The sequence below is a fragment of the Ranitomeya variabilis genome, chromosome 3, assembly GCF_051348905.1.
Source record: "Ranitomeya variabilis isolate aRanVar5 chromosome 3, aRanVar5.hap1, whole genome shotgun sequence".
NCBI lineage: Eukaryota > Metazoa > Chordata > Amphibia > Anura > Dendrobatidae > Ranitomeya > Ranitomeya variabilis.
The window spans coordinates 514,583,225-514,600,779 of record NC_135234.1 but is presented as its reverse complement, the minus strand read 5'-3'; positions in this window follow the sequence as shown (position 1 = coordinate 514,600,779).

Genomic DNA, 17,555 nt, shown 5'->3' with positions numbered 1-17,555 from the left:
GATTTTTAGCCCCCAGTTTTGTATTTTCACAAGGGTATCAGGATAAATTGGACCCTAAAAGTTGTTGTCCAATTTGTCCTGAGTACGCTGATACCCCCTATGTGGGGGGGAACCACTGTTTGGGCGCATGACAGAGCTCGGAAGGGAAGGAGCGCCATTTGGAATGCAGACTTAAATGGATTGGTCTGCAGGCGTCACGTTGCATTTGCAGAGCCCCTGATGTACCCAAACAGTACAAACCCCCCACAAGTGACCCCATATTGGAAACTAGACCTCCCAAGGAACTTATCTAGATGTGTTGTGAGAACTTTGAACCCCCAAGTGTTTCACTACAGTTTACAACGCAGAGCCGTGAAAATAAAACATATTTTTTTTCCCACAAAAATGATTTTTAGCCCCCCAAATTTTTATTTTCCCAAGGATAACAAGAGAACTTGGACCCCAGAAGTTGTTGTTCAATTTGTCCCTAGTACGCTGATACCCCATATGTTGGGGTAAACCCCTTTTTGGACGCACGGGAGAGCTCGGAAGGGAAGGAGCACTGTTTTACTTTTTCAACGCAGAATTGGCTGGAATTGAGATTGGACGCCATGTCGCGTTTGGAGAGCCCCTGATGTGCCTGAACAGTGGAAACTCCCCAATTCTACCTGAAACCCTACCCCTAACCGTTTACTGAACATTTTCTGACAGTCATAAGTGCCACGTATATAAGTGCCACGTATTTAAGTGCCACGTATTTAAGTGCCACGTATTTAAGTGCCACGTATTTAAGTGCCACGTATTTAAGTGCCACGTATTTAAGTGCCACAATATTTCAGTGCCACAATATTTCAGTGCCACGTATTTCAGTGCCACGTATTTCAGTGCCACGTATTTCAGTGCCACGTATTTCAGGCACTGAAAAATACGTGGCACGTAAATACTTCAGTGCCACGATTGTCATGATTCTCAATGGCGAGAGAACATAGCCCAGCATATATGAGAACTAGCTCTTGGAAGATGGAAACTATACTGACCATGAACTAAACCTGCCGCACAACTAGAAGTGGCCGGGTAGCATGCCTACGTTTTTTTATCCCTAGATGCCCAGCGCCAGCCGGAGAACTACCTAATCCTAGCAGAGGAAAAGACAGTCCTGGCTCACCTCTAGAGAAATTTTCCCAAAAGGCAGACAGAGGCCCCCACATATATTGGCGGTGATTTAAGATGAAATGACAAACGTAGTATGAAAATAGGTTTAGCAAAATCGAGGTCCGCTTACTAGATAGCATGAAGACAGAAAGGGCACTTTCATGGTCAGCAGAAAACCCTATCAAAACACCATCCAGAAATTACTTTAAGACTCTAGCATTAACTCATAACACCAGAGTGGCAATTTCCGCTCACAAGAGCTTTCCAGACACAGTAACGAAACAGCAGCTGTGAACAGGAACAAAATGCAAAAACACACAAGGACAAAAGTCCAACTTAGCTGGGAGTTGTCTAGTAGCAGGAACATGCACAGAAAGGCTACTGATTACATTGTTGACCGGCATGAAACTGACAGAGGAGCAAGGTTATATAGCGACTCCCACATCCTGATAGGAGCAGGTGAACAGAGGGGATGATGCACACAAGTTAAATTCCACAAGTGGCCACCGGGGGAGCCCAGAATCCAATTTCACAACAGTACCCCCCCCTCAAGGAGGGGGCACCGAACCCTCACCAGAACCACCAGGGCGATCAGGATGAGCCCTATGAAAGGCACGGACAAGATCGGAGGCATGAACATCAGAGGCAGTGACCCAAGAATTATCCTCCTGACCGTATCCCTTCCATTTGACCAGATACTGGAGTTTCCGTCTGGAAACACGACAGTCCAAGATCTTTTCCACAACGTACTCCAACTCACCCTCAACCAACACCGGAGCAGGAGGCTCAACGGAAGGCACAGCTGGTACCTCATACCTGCGCAACAATGACCGATGAAAAACATTATGAATCGAAAAGGATGCAGGGAGGTCCAAACGGAAGGACACAGGGTTAAGAATCTCCAATATCTTGTACGGGCCGATGAACCGAGGCTTAAACTTAGGAGAAGAAACCCTCATAGGGACAAAACGAGAAGACAACCACACCAAGTCCCCAACACAAAGCCGAGGACCAACACGACGACGGCAGTTGGCAAAAAGCTGAGTCTTCTCCTGGGACAACTTCAAATTGTCCACCACCTGCCCCCAAATCTGATGCAACCTCTCCACCACAGCATCCACTCCAGGACAATCCGAAGATTCCACTTGACCGGAGGAAAATCGAGGATGAAACCCCGAATTACAGAAAAACGGGGACACCAAGGTGGCAGAGCTGGCCCGATTATTGAGGGCGAATTCCGCCAAAGGCAAAAAAGCAACCCAATCATCCTGATCCGCAGACACAAAACACCTCAAATATGTCTCCAAGGTCTGATTAGTCCGCTCGGTCTGGCCATTAGTCTGAGGATGGAAAGCAGACGAAAAAGACAAATCTATGCCCATCCTAGCACAGAATGCCCGCCAAAATCTAGACACGAATTGGGTCCCTCTGTCAGAAACGATATTCTCCGGAATACCATGCAAACGAACAACATTTTGAAAAAACAGAGGAACCAACTCGGAAGAAGAAGGCAACTTAGGCAAGGGAACCAGATGGACCATCTTAGAGAAACGGTCACACACCACCCAGATGACAGACATCTTCTGAGAAACAGGCAGATCCGAAATAAAATCCATCGAGATGTGCGTCCAAGGCCTCTTCGGGATAGGCAAGGGTAACAACAATCCACTAGCCCGAGAACAACAAGGCTTGGCCCGAGCACAAACGTCACAAGACTGCACAAAGCCTCGCACATCTCGTGACAGGGAAGGCCACCAGAAGGACCTTGCCACCAAATCCCTGGTACCAAAGATTCCAGGATGACCTGCCAACGCAGAAGAATGAACCTCAGAGATGACTCTACTGGTCCAATCATCAGGAACAAACAGTCTACCAGGTGGGCAACGATCAGGTCTATCCGCCTGAAACTCCTGCAAGGCCCGCCGCAGGTCTGGAGAAACGGCAGACAATATCACTCCATCTTTAAGGATACCTGTGGGCTCAGAATTACCAGGGGAGTCAGGCTCAAAACTCCTAGAAAGGGCATCCGCCTTAACATTCTTATAACCCGGTAGGTAAGACACCACAAAATTAAACCGAGAGAAAAACAACGACCAGCGCGCTTGTCTAGGATTCAGGCGCCTGGCAGACTCAAGGTAAATTAAATTTTTGTGGTCAGTCAATACCACCACCTGATGTCTGGCCCCCTCAAGCCAGTGACGCCACTCCTCAAAAGCCCACTTCATGGCCAAAAGCTCCCGATTCCCAATATCATAATTCCGCTCGGCGGGCGAAAATTTGCGGGAAAAAAAAGCACAAGGTCTCATCACGGAGCAGTCGGAACTTCTCTGCGACAACACCGCCCCAGCTCCGATTTCAGAAGCGTCGACCTCAACCTGAAAAGGAAGAGCAACATCAGGCTGACGCAACACTGGGGCGGAAGAAAAGCGGCGCTTGAGCTCCCGAAAGGCCTCCACAGCATCAGGGGACCAATCAGCAACATCAGCACCCTTCTTAGTCAAATCAGTCAATGGTTTTACAACATCAGAAAAACCAGCAATAAATCGACGATAAAAGTTAGCAAAGCCCAAAAATTTCTGAAGACTCTTAAGAGAAGAGGGTTGCGTCCAATCACCAATAGCCTGAACCTTGACAGGATCCATCTCGATGGAAGAGGGGGAAAAAATGTATCCCAAGAAGGAAATCTTCTGAACCCCAAAAACACACTTAGAACCCTTCACACACAAGGAATTAGACCGCAAAACCTGAAAAACCCTCCTGACCTGCTGGACATGAGAGTCCCAGTCATCCGAAAAAATCAGAATATCATCCAGATACACAATCATAAATTTATCCAAATAATCGCGGAAAATGTCATGCATAAAGGACTGGAAGACTGAAGGGGCATTAGAAAGACCAAAAGGCATCACCAAATACTCAAAATGGCCCTCGGGCGTATTAAATGCGGTTTTCCACTCATCCCCCTGCTTGATTCGCACCAAATTATACGCCCCACGGAGATCAATCTTAGAGAACCACTTGGCCCCCTTTATACGAGCAAACAAATCAGTAAGCAGTGGTAACGGATATTGATATTTAACCGTGATTTTATTCAAAAGTCGATAATCAATACACGGCCTCAAAGAGCCGTCTTTCTTAGACACAAAGAAAAAACCGGCTCCTAAGGGAGATGACGAAGGACGAATATGTCCCTTTTCCAAGGACTCCTTTATATATTCTCGCATAGCAGCGTGTTCAGGCACAGACAGATTAAATAAACGACCCTTAGGGTATTTACTACCCGGGATCAAGTCTATGGCACAATCGCACTCCCGGTGCGGAGGTAGTGAACCAACCTTGGGTTCTTCAAAAACGTCACGAAAGTCAGACAAGAATTCAGGAATCTCAGAGGGAATAGATGATGAAATGGAAACCAAAGGTACGTCCCCATGAGTTCCTTTACATCCCCAGCTTAACACAGACATAGCTCTCCAGTCGAGGACTGGGTTATGAGATTGCAGCCATGGCAATCCCAGCACCAAAACATCATGTAGATTATACAGCACCAGAAAGCGAATAATCTCCTGGTGATCCGGATTAATACGCATAGTAGTCCATGAGCCAAGAACCAAATTTGACGATATCGGTACCAAGCGGAGTGACTAATTCTCTTTGGTATTTTTAGGTAGATGCATGTCTGTAGTTTATTTTTTGATATGATAGCCCTTACATATACGTAGCTTATTAACCCCTTCAGCCCTAGGCCTATTTGTACCCAAGTGCCTAAGCCAATCTGACCTGTGCCACTTCATGGGCTAATAACTTTGGAACGCTTTCACCTATCCAAGCCATTCTGAGATTGTTTTCTCGTGACATATTGTACTTCACGTCAGTGCTAAATGGGAGTCAATATATTTTACCTTTCTATATAAAAAAATGCTAAATATTCGGAAATTTTGGAAAAATCGGCAATTTTTTAACTTTGAAATTCTCTGCTTTTTACAAAAATACTGATACCCCCCATAATAGTTATTAATTTACACTCCCCACATGTTTACTTCATATTGGCATCATTTTGAAAATGAAACCTTATTGTTTTACGACGTAATAGGGCTTATAGTTTTATGCGCAATTTTTCACATTTACAGCAAAACCCACTTTTCAAAGGACCAAGTCACTTCTGAAGTCACTTTAAGGGGCTTACATAACAGAAACCACCCATAAATTACCCCATTTTGCAAACTACACCCCTCAAGCTGTTCAAAACTCATTTTTAAAAACTGTTAACCCTTTAGGTGTTCCACAGGAATTTTAGCATGAGCCAAGAACCAAATATGACGATATCGGTACCACCCGGAGTGACTAGATGTAGTATTTGTAACAAAATTTAATCCAAGTTATGTAAATACACACTGAACATGTCATGTGCATATATATATATATATATATATATATATATATATATATATATATATATATATATGTTACTCCATAATATCTTCAACATCGGACTCTGAATCTGACTGTTGTTCTACTGGCTCGTCTTCAGTACCCTTGTTCTGGCATGTCTGTAATCTGCACATGTCTGTGCACTTCAGGCCATTGCTGAGGCAAGTACACTGAGGAAGTTCACATGACCGCACACACTTGCAGGACAGTAGCTGTATAATAGCTTCTGGTGCTGGTGCCCCTTGCATCCACTTGACAACAAGCTTTCCGTCGTTATCTATCATCCAACCGCAGTCTGTTGGGTTTGCAACCCATGGCTGGCTCTGCAGACTTCTCCTCCAGATCGCAGCCTGGTAGTTTGCACGCAGTGCATGCATGAAAAGGCAGTCCTGGCAAGGAGGGAGTTGACTTGACTCTACCACTCCACGTCTGGCACAGAACAGCTGATAACGGAGCCTGTTTACCTCAGTTGTTTGGGTAGTTGGCAGGTACATGTGGCAGGTGATTTCCTGTAACTTCTCAAAAAGTTCGGTAGACACTTCCCATGAACGACCAACTTCCTGAAAGGCATCCTGGTATGTCTTGTTCATCTTCAACTGCTTGAGTGTCGTCATCTTCCCACGGCCAGCGAATGCACTGACGGTGTCACAGCCTGTAAATGCATGCATACCAATCAATGAATCACATACGCTGCCTCCCAATGTTCGGCTCAGAGTGGTGATATCCAGGAATCTTGTCCGGTTCTGTGTACCGCATTTCTGGAACAGGTGGGATGGGATTTTGTGGCACATGCCCAGACACAGGACCATGACATCAGTATCCTCCGAAGTGATGATGACCGACTTGTAACCAGATTCTGCTGCATGAAGAGCATGGAGAAGGAGGCGTGTGTCTGCTTCTTCTTGATTTGACTTAAGGTCAGCAGCCTCTTCCCACTGTTCTTTGGTGATCTTAAAGCAGAGCTGCTCACATGTGACATACAGCTCCTTCTCCTCAAGCTTCTCCCTGTGGTGTTTCGCCTTCCATTCTTCTACCAGAAACTTTATGAGACTTGCCTTGTTGGAGGAACTACTTAGAAGCTTTTTCCACTGCTGGATGTTGTGCCCATGTTGAATGTTCTTGAAATGGATCCCTGTGCCTTCATATCTGTTGACTCTTTCTGTATCTTTGATGGATGTCTCCTTGTAGACGTCAAAGACAATATCAATGCGCTTGCTCTTAGCACCCTCATGGATAGCGCGACTCATTGCTGTGCCTGCTAGCTGGCCAAATGTTGCATTGTTTCCCTTCAGTTTCTGAACCAGGCTCATCCCATCAATGATGGTTGCAGAGGGCTCGGGGATCACTTCTGCAGGACGAGCATTCCTCTCCAACTCCCTTGCGAGGGCAGCCTTGTTGGTCTTGCGGATAGACCCATCACCATTGGCAAGTGCCCATGGCAATGGACCCAGGGGATGAGTCAAGACATCACTCATTTGTAGCTTTCTGTTCTCAGCTACAAGTATCATCTGGCCAAATAGGTTTCTGTCAGCCTTCAAAATTACCTCCTTGCCAAGACCTTGTCTGCGTGTCTTCATTTGGATGTTAGAGAACGTTTTAAGTTTGTTCTTCGTCATCTTGTCATGAAACAATGTAGTTGGCTTATCGGTACCCAAACGCTCATCCTTGAATGTTTGATATGCATCCTCTCCTATACTGTATGCCCCTTGAAGGTCTTTGGCTACATCTGGTGGTGCTACAGTCGCTGTTGACAAACTGATAAGTTCACCATTATGCTCTTTGTTGAAGGGGTTCACCCAACCTGTCTCCAGCAGTTGAACGAAAGATTGGACATCGGCTTCATCTCTTCTAATCCTAGACACCTGTAGGTCTGAATGGCTGAAGTCAGTATATTGTTGGCCTACCAGGGCCCTCAGCTGCCTCAAGTACATACTGCGGTACTCTGATGTCAGGTAGAACCTGGAAACAGCTCCAACTTTGAGGCTGAAGCCTTTTGTGCCCCCTGGTGTCTGGGTGTCTTTGTTGATTGTCTCTTCAATGGTCTGGTCCACAGGAATTCGTCCAAAAGGATTCTTGCTACCGATCTGGACCGAAAAGCCACCTTGCATGAAGTATTCATGGACCTCTGGGTGTTCTATGGGCAGCCGAGACATTGTGGCATAGTAATAGGTTAGGTATCGGGCATAGTTGACCTTGTCATAGGCAAAACACCATGGTATCATCTGTCGGATTGCTCCTAGGTGAAGCATCCAGTTGCCTTCTCTTGAAGCTCGAACCAGGGCCAGCATGGTCTCGACCATGTCCAAGTATGACATCCAGAATGCTGAGAGTTGTTCATTTCTGAGGGTCTCAAGATAAACTTGAAAGAGCTTCAGGGTAAGTGTGCAAGATTCATTATCCAAGAGCTTTTCGAAGGATCCCTGCGACACACTGATGCGAAAGTTTGTGATGTTCTTCAGTGTTTCATCCAGATGGTGAAGGTCCCTTGCATGGTTTTCTTCTAGCCATGGAAGGAAGTTTTTCCATGCAAGCCTCATAAGTGCTTCATAGACCAGCTTGTGTAGTCTCACTGCTCTGTTGTACCTCCGGCCGTCCATCACTCCAGACACTGATCCTTCAGCGATTACACCGGATTCAACACACAGATCTCTAAGGCCTGCATCCTGAAATCTGTTCCCTATGATAGAGAGGAGATTACAGATTGTGTGGAAGACACCCATTCTAATTATAATGTTCTTGAACTTCTCCTGTTTCCAGATAACCTCGGCAGCTTTGGCATAGAGTGCTTGATCAAACACACACACAATTCTGTTAAGCTTCAGGGTCTGCATGATGGCATGTGTTTGCTCCAAGACTTCATTCACAGTGGACATGGCTGTTGCAGGAGCATTGATAGTGGGCAGGTAGCTTACAGTGTCCTGGGCCACTACAATGTCGCTGCGGATTTTTATGTTGAACCCAGTCCAACTGCTGGTGGTCTGATCCTCATGGTCTGACATTCTAGCCAGAAGCCAGATATGGTTTTTGGTTTTTGAATCCTGGACCTCCTTGGTAGTGTTAACATTCGAAGTCTCAATCCTGGGTGGCTCTCCCCGCTGCCCAACATTGTATATCGGTAGCATTAATTCTGTCAGAGTTATGCTTCTTTTCTTCGACTTGGTTACATCTGGCAGGACTTTCTTTGTCACAGAGCATGCAACATTGGACTGAACAGCAATGCCATTGACTCTATGAGATGTACCTGCTCCACTTAGTGTCTCCTCAAGTCTGTCAATGTTATCCCAGGCCAGGGTTGTGAACACACCTGGGTAGATACTTGCTGGCATTGGGATGTCATCCTTTGAACATTCCAACTTCTGGATACAAAGGGCTGTATCGATCTCCTCAGCCATTGAATATGACACACAGTGGCCAAGACGATTCAGAGTTCGAATCAGTTCTGTATTGCCGGTCAAAGACTTAACTGCAAAGGATAGCAGTACGTGCTTTGGTGGCTTTGTCTTTCCATTGGTAACAGCAAAAACCAAGTCACTGCCGAAGGATGTGGCAAGACGCTGAGCTCTTTCACAGGTAGTTTGGCACTCACAATCTCCTGTAAGCAGGGTTTGCAGGAATTGAGTGACTAATGCAGGAACGACATTCTGATCTGTATTGGGAGGCCATGGCTGACTCACATCTTGCTTCTTGATCTCATTCCTTAGCTGCATTGCTGCTTTGGTTACGATATCTCCAGAGTTAGCAGCTCTTGCTTCTTGCAGATCTTTTGTCATGCTGTGTACTTGCCGGACAAGGTCGTCCATTGATAGGCTACATGGATAGACTAGAAGCTTACCTTTCTCATCTGAGAGAAAGCGGAGTGATTCCCCAATCTCTGTTTCAAGTTTTCGTCGAACATGTTTCTTTGTCGATGGTTTCAGTTGGATGATACCACGGGATATCATTAATCTCTCAAGCCTAGATGTGAGGTTTATCATAGGCAGTACTTCTGGGTTTGGGAACAATTTAGTCCTTATATACAAGAAGAGTTCTTCAAGGGCCTCTTTCTCTGCCTCTTCGTAGCGTACTTCCTCGCTTTCGACCTGATTTTCAGCTGCACTAGACCTACAGGCCACTTGGGAATCATCTTTTGTGAATAGTTTGTAGCACGACTTGTGGTAGTGCCCCTCTGCAGCAACAAGGTCTCTGCTAAGTAAACCAAGTATTCTCTGTGTGCCTTTCCTTATCGCTGCTCTGCGGATCGTCTCATCTGCTCGTAGCTCAACACACTGGACAATTGGCTCCCTTGTTTGTTTTCCTTTTAGGTACTTGCTTGACTTCTCACAGAAGATACATACTTTGGCATACACCCTGCTATCACTGGGGGCACCCCTCGGTAGCTTCCTCATGGAGATTTTGCTTGCTGTTTCGACATTGACACCCTTGCCAAGGATAGAATCCAGTGACTTCTTCATTGTAAAGATACTACGACATTTACGGTGATATTGTATGTGTGGTATTTCTCCTTCTTCAAGGCCCTTAGCTGCTACCAGGACTGATTCATGCTGCCTGATCTCTGCAGCCCTAAGCAATGTTTTCCAGGAGTCCAAATCCTTAAGGGACGCCAGATCATCGCTGTCATCATTAGAGCAGTGTATGATACAGTCGATCCGTGATTTCTTCCTTGCTGGTACTTCCATCATGCCGTTAGATAGTCAGTAAACACCTGCAAACACAAAGAAAAACATTAAAATTTTATTTACCGTATTTCCTGGCGTATAAGACGACTTTTTAGCCATGAAAAACATGGCTCCAAGAGGGCGGTTGTCTTATACGCCGAATACAGCCGCCGGGGGGAAAGGCCGCCGCGCAGGGAAGGAGGAGGCAGGGGCCCACCTTCATGAGGCGCTCGTTCTTAGAGCTGGGAGCGCTGGTGCTAGGTGACTGTTCCCCCTCTCTCCACAAGTTCCTTACCAGCAGCAGCACACAGTACAGGACTACAGGACCTGTGGTGATGTCACGGCCATGTGATCAGTCACAAGCCTGGGAGGTGTCAGCCTCTACAGAGGGAGATAGGAGCTCTGCAGAGAAGACCGGAGAGTCCTGTTCAGCACAGAACGTGTATGTGTCAGTGTGTGTGCGTGTGTTGGGGCACCTCAGGGTGTCTTCAAATGTGACATAGCCCCCTAGATTTCTTCCAGTAAAATTTGCACTCCAAAAGTCATTTGGCGCTCCTTCCCTTCCGAGGCCTGCCGTTCCCCAATACTGCAGTGTACGACAACATATCGGGTGTTGTTGTGTTCGGGAGAGATTGGTGAACAAATAGTGGGGTGCATTTTTTGCTGGTACACCTCTTAAAAATAAAAAAATGAGCCTAAAATGACACCTTCATGTAAAAAATGCACTTTTTCCATTTTCTCAACCAAGTGTTTCCAACTACTGTGAAACACTGGTTGGGTCAAAGTGGTCACTATACCCCCTAAAAGATTCCTTGGGGGTGTAGTTTCCAAAATAGGGTCACTTTTTGGGGTTTCCACTGTGGGGGTACCTCAGGCAGCCTTCAAATGTGACATGGCCCCCTAGATTTCTTCCAGTGAATCCGCCACCCAAAAACCACATAGCGCTCCTTCCGTGTTGAGCTGTGCTGTGTGCCCATACTTTAGTTTACGAGTACATGTGGGGTGTTTCTATAAACTGCAGAATTAGGGTAACCAAGTTTGGGTTTGCCGTTAACCCTTGCTAGGTTGCAGGTAAAATTGGATTACAATGTAATATCTGGAAAAAAAATGAAATTTTGAAATTTCGCCTTCATTCTGCTAAAATTCCTGTGGAACACCTAAAGGGTTAACAGTTTTTAAAAATGAGTTTTGAACAGCTTGAGGGGTGTAGTTTGCAAAATGGGGTAATTTATGGGTGGTTTCTGTTATGTAAGCCCCTTAAAGTGACTTCAGAAGTGACTTGGTCCTTTGAAAAGTGGGTTTTGCTGTAAATGTGAAAAATTGCGCATAAAACTATAAGCCCTATTACGTCGTAAAACAATAAGGTTTCATTTTCAAAATGATGCCAATATGAAGTAAACATGTGGGGAGTGTAAATTAATAACTATTATGGGGGGTATCAGTATTTTTGTAAAAAGCAGAGAATTTCAAAGTTAAAAAATTGCCGATTTTTCCAAAATTTCCGAATATTTAGCATTTTTTTATATAGAAAGGTAAAATATATTGACTCCCATTTAGCACTGACGTGAAGTACAATATGTCACGAGAAAACAATCTCAGAATGGCTTGGATAGGTGAAAGCGTTCCAAAGTTATTAGCCCATGAAGTGGCACAGGTCAGATTGGCTTAGGCACTTGGGTACAAATAGGCCTAGGGCTGAAGGGGTTAATAAGCTACGTATATGTAAGGGCTATCATATCAAAAAATAAACTACAGACATGCATCTACCTAAAAATACCAAAGAAAATTAGTCACTCCGGGTGGTACCGATATCTGGCCCGGCTCATGGACTATAGTTACTTGTGTCCAGTATTGTGGTTTATTACTAGCCAATGGGGTGGAGTCAATCCCTTTCAGAGGTATCGGAGCCTCCAATGGCTCCAAATCATACCCACAGCGTTTGGCAAAGGACCAATCCATAAGACTCAAAGCAGCGCCAGAGTCGACATAGGCGTCCGCGGTAATAGATGACAAAGAACAAATCAGGGTCACAGATAGAATAAACTTAGACTGTAAAGTGCTAATTGAAACAGACTTGTCAGGCTTCTTAGTACGCTTAAAGCATGCTGATATAACATGAGTTGAATCACCACAATAGAAGCACAACCCATTTTTTCATCTAAAATTCTGCCGCTCGCTTCTGGACAGAATTCTATCACATTGCATATTTTCTGGCGTTTTCTCAGTAGACACCGCCAAATGGTGCACAGGTTTGCGCTCCCGCAGACGCCTATCGATCTGAGTAGCCATCGTCATGGACTCATTCAGACTCGCAGGCACAGGGAACCCCACCATAACATCCTTAATGGCATCAGAGAGACCTTCTCTGAAAATCGCCGCCAGGGCGCACTCATTCCACTGAGTAAGCACAGACCATTTGCGGAATTTTTGGCAGTATATTTCAGCTTCATCTTGCCCCTGAGACAAGGACATCAAGGCCTTTTCCGCCTGAAGCTCTAAATGAGGTTCCTCATAAAGCAACCCCAAGGCCAGAAAAAACGCATCCACATTGAGCAACGCAGGATCCCCTGGTGCCAATGCAAAAGCCCAGTCTTGAGGGTCGCCCCGGAGCAAGGAAATTACAATCCTGACCTGCTGTGCAGGGTCTCCGGCAGAGCGAGACTTCAGGGACAAAAACAATTTGCAATTATTTTTAAAATTTTGAAAGTGAGATCTATTCCCCGAGAAGAATTCAGGCAAAGGAATTCTAGGCTCAGACATAGGTGCATGAACAACAAAATCTTGCAAATTTTGTACCTTTGTGGCGAGATTATTCAAACCTGTAGCTACACTCTGAAGATCCATTTGAAACAGGTGAACACAGAGCCATTCAAGGATTAGAAGGAGAGGAAGAGAGGAAGGCTGCAGTATAGGCAGACTAGCAAGTGATTCAATTAAGAGCACACTCAGAACTAGAGGGAAAAAAAAAAAAAAAAAAAAAAAATTGTAGCAGACTTCTTTTTTCTCTCCTTTCTCAGCCAGTAATTTAACCCTTTTTTTTGGGCCGGTCAAACTGTCATGATTCTCAATGGCGAGAGAACATAGCCCAGCATATATGAGAACTAGCTCTTGGAAGATGGAAACTATACTGACCATGAACTAAACCTGCCGCACAACTAGAAGTGGCCGGGTAGCATGCCTACGTTTTTTTATCCCTAGATGCCCAGCGCCAGCCGGAGAACTACCTAATCCTAGCAGAGGAAAAGACAGTCCTGGCTCACCTCTAGAGAAATTTTCCCAAAAGGCAGACAGAGGCCCCCACATATATTGGCGGTGATTTAAGATGAAATGACAAACGTAGTATGAAAATAGGTTTAGCAAAATCGAGGTCCGCTTACTAGATAGCATGAAGACAGAAAGGGCACTTTCATGGTCAGCAGAAAACCCTATCAAAACACCATCCAGAAATTACTTTAAGACTCTAGCATTAACTCATAACACCAGAGTGGCAATTTCCGCTCACAAGAGCTTTCCAGACACAGTAACGAAACAGCAGCTGTGAACAGGAACAAAATGCAAAAACACACAAGGACAAAAGTCCAACTTAGCTGGGAGTTGTCTAGTAGCAGGAACATGCACAGAAAGGCTACTGATTACATTGTTGACCGGCATGAAACTGACAGAGGAGCAAGGTTATATAGCGACTCCCACATCCTGATAGGAGCAGGTGAACAGAGGGGATGATGCACACAAGTTAAATTCCACAAGTGGCCACCGGGGGAGCCCAGAATCCAATTTCACAACACACGATATTTCAGTGCCACGATATTTCAGTGCCACGTATTTCAGTGCCACGTATTTCAGGCACTGAAAAATACGTGGCACTGAAATACGTGGCACTGAAATACGTGGCACTGAAATACGTGGCACTTAAATACGTGGCACTGAAATACGTGGCACTTATATACGTGGCCACTGAAATATCGTGGCACTTATATACGTATATACGTATATAAACGTATATTTCAGTGCCACGTATTTCAGGCACTGAAAAATACGTGGCACGTAAATACGTGGCACTGAAATACTTGGCACTGAAATACGTGGCACTTAAATACGTGGCACTTAAATACGTGGCACTTAAATACGTGGCACTTAAATACGTGGCCACTGAAATATCGTGGCACTTATATACGTATATACGTATATAAACGTATATTTCAGTGCCACGTATTTCAGTGCCACGTATTTCAGGTTAGGGGTAGGGTTAGGGGTAGGGTTAGGGTTTTTTGTTTTTTTCTTGTTTTCTTGTGTTTTTCTATAAAAACGCATGCGTTTTACCGCGTTTACATGCACTTTTTCACACATGCGGTTTTTTTAAAAAACGCATGCAGATAAAAACGCAAGTGTGAAACCAGACTAAAAGACGCTTTTTATAGCAAAAAAGTTTTTGCGTCTCCACATTTTGAGACCTATAATTTTTCCACATTTTGGTCCACAGAGTCATGTGAGGTCTTGTTTTTTGCGGGACGAGTTGACGTTTTTATTGGTAACATTTTCGGACACGTGACCATTTTTTATCACTTTTTATTCCGATTTTTGTGAGGCAGAATAACCAAAAACCAGCTATTCATGAATTTCTTTTGGGAGAGGCGTTTATACCGTTCTGCGCTTGGTAAAATTGATAAAGCAGTTTTATTCGTCGGGTCAGTACGATTACAGCGATACCTCATTTATATCATTTTTTTATGTTTTGACGCTTTTATACGATAAAAACTATTTTATAGAAAAAATAATTATTTTGGCATCGCTTTATTCTGAGGACTATAACTTTTTTATTTTTTTGCTGATGATGCTGTATGGCGGCTCGTTTTTTGCGGGACAAGATGACGTTTTCATCGGTAACATGGTTATTTATATCCGTCTTTTTGATCGCGTGTTATTCCACTTTTTGTTCGGCGGTATGGTAATAAAGCGTTGTTTTTTGCCTCGTTTTTTTTTTTCTTACGGTGTTTACTGAAGGGGTTAACTAGTGGGCCAGTTTTATAGGTTGGGTCGTTACGGACGCGGCGATACTAAATATGTGTACTTTTATTGTTTTTGTTTGTTTTTTTTAGATAAAGAAATGTATTATGGGAATAATATTTTTTTTTTTATTATTATTTATTTAGGAATTATTATTTTTTTTTTTACACATGTGGAAATTTTTTTTTTAACTTTTTTACTTTGTCCCAGGGGGGGACATCACAGATCGCAGATCTGATAGTGTGCACAGCACTCTATCAGATCCGTGATCATACTTTCATCGGAGCAGGCTGCAGCTTTCATCTGCAGCCTGCTCCGACCCGGAAGTGCTCCCTGCAGGACCCGGATACAGCCCCTCGGCCATTTTGGATCCGGGGCCTGCAGGGAGAAGACGTTCGGTACGAGGTGAGTACATCACCTTGTACCGATCGTCTCAGGGAAGCCCGCAGGGAGCCCCCTCCCTGCGCGATGCTTCCCTGTACCGCCGGTACACCGCGATCATGTTTGATCGCGGTGTGCCGGGGGTTAATGTGCCGGGGGCGGTCCGTGACACCCGGCTGCGATCGGCCGCGCTCCCCCCGTGAGCGCGGCCGATCGCGTATGACGTACTATACCGTCACCGGGAATTAAGGCCCACCCCACCTCGACGGTATAGTACGTCACATGGGATTAAGGGGTTAATGTTGTTTCGATACCGATACCCGATACCACAAAAGTATCGGATCTCGGTATCGGAATTCCGATACCCGCAAGTATCGGCCGATACCCGATACTTGCGGTATCGGAATGCTCAACACTAGTAGTGATGTATCGGGCTGACCCTAGTCTCTCAGTGAGGTCATTGCCCCGTGGCATCAGATACACATCAAACTTGGACACCTTATTCAGCTTAATATATTAATTACAAAAGCTCCATTCTCCATTCACCATAAGTATAATGGGACTAGATCAACCGCTCTTTGATTCCTCAATGATGCCCAGACCCAACATTCTCTTTAACTCCTTCTAAATCACCTCATGACGAACTTCAGGAAATCTATATGGCTTTAGGTTTACACATACATGCAGTTTCATCAAGATTTATTGCTCGACAACCTGCGTAGCCCCCAGTAAGACTGAAAACAATTCTCAGTTCAGATGAAATAGTTCTTGGCACTATTGTTTCTGAGCCAGTGATAGTGTCTCTGCTACTGTAACATCCTTGACATTGGCTTCAGGACTGGACTCCAGGCACATGGCTTCCACCGGTTCCCTCTCTTCCCACAGTTTAAGCAGGCTGATGTGGTACACCTGGTAGGATTTTTCTCTCGTTGGCTACTGGACTTTGTAGTTGACATCACCCAGCTTTTCAACCACTTATTATGGCCCATCCAGTTTGCCAGAAATTTACTTTAGACAGTGAGAATTGGCTCTAACACCCAATCACCAGGGCTATGCTGTCTCAGCCTTGTTGGTAGAAAAGGGTGCACCCAACGGTAAAGTTTGAGACTCGCACCAAATGCCTAGTGTCCATGCACAGACCCCAAACATGAACTTCTCCAGGAAGTCTGTGTTACTGATTGGGTGTGGCACCCCAAATATCAGCTGTTTCTCACCCGGTCATCTGTGTGACAGGACTAGAAAAACCGGCGGCTCTGATCAGTAGAAAGTTAGCTACAGCCAGTCAAAGCATTGCAGCTCCCACAATGTTAGATGATAGCGTGAGCCAGCAGCTGTGACCGGTGGTAAAAAGGTTACCACTGGTGACATGTGTCATCTGATGAGAGAGTACGACTCTTGTCAGCATACGCCTGCTGTTGCTGATAACAGTGAGAACAGGCGCCGCTGATGGGCGTATTCATTAGCCGGCGCCTGTGCTGTAAATACATTTTTTTCAAAAATGACAAGAGGCCTACTTTTGATAACCAGCTTTATAATGGCTGATTATCAAGAAAGATGGGTTCCGTCCCATTTTTTAAAATTATTTTAAAAAATAATTTAAAAAAATGGTATGGGGTCTCCTCAATTTTTGACAACCAGCCAAGCTAAAGCAGACAACTTGGGGCTAGTATTCTTAGACTGCTAAGGAGCCATGGATATTGCACTCTCATCCCAAAAATAGCAACCCATCACTGCCCCAAAAAAGGTGCATCTATTAGCTGCGCTAATTCTGGAGCTTTGCCTGACTCTTCCCACTTTCTCAGGTGCAGTGGGAAGTAGGGTAATATTTATGGGGTGGATATCAGCTGTGTTATGGCTGCTGGTATCAATCCCAGAGGCTAGTAATGGAGAAGCATCTATAAGACACACTCATTACTAAACCCATAGTTAGATTGTAAAAAAACACAGCCAGAAAAC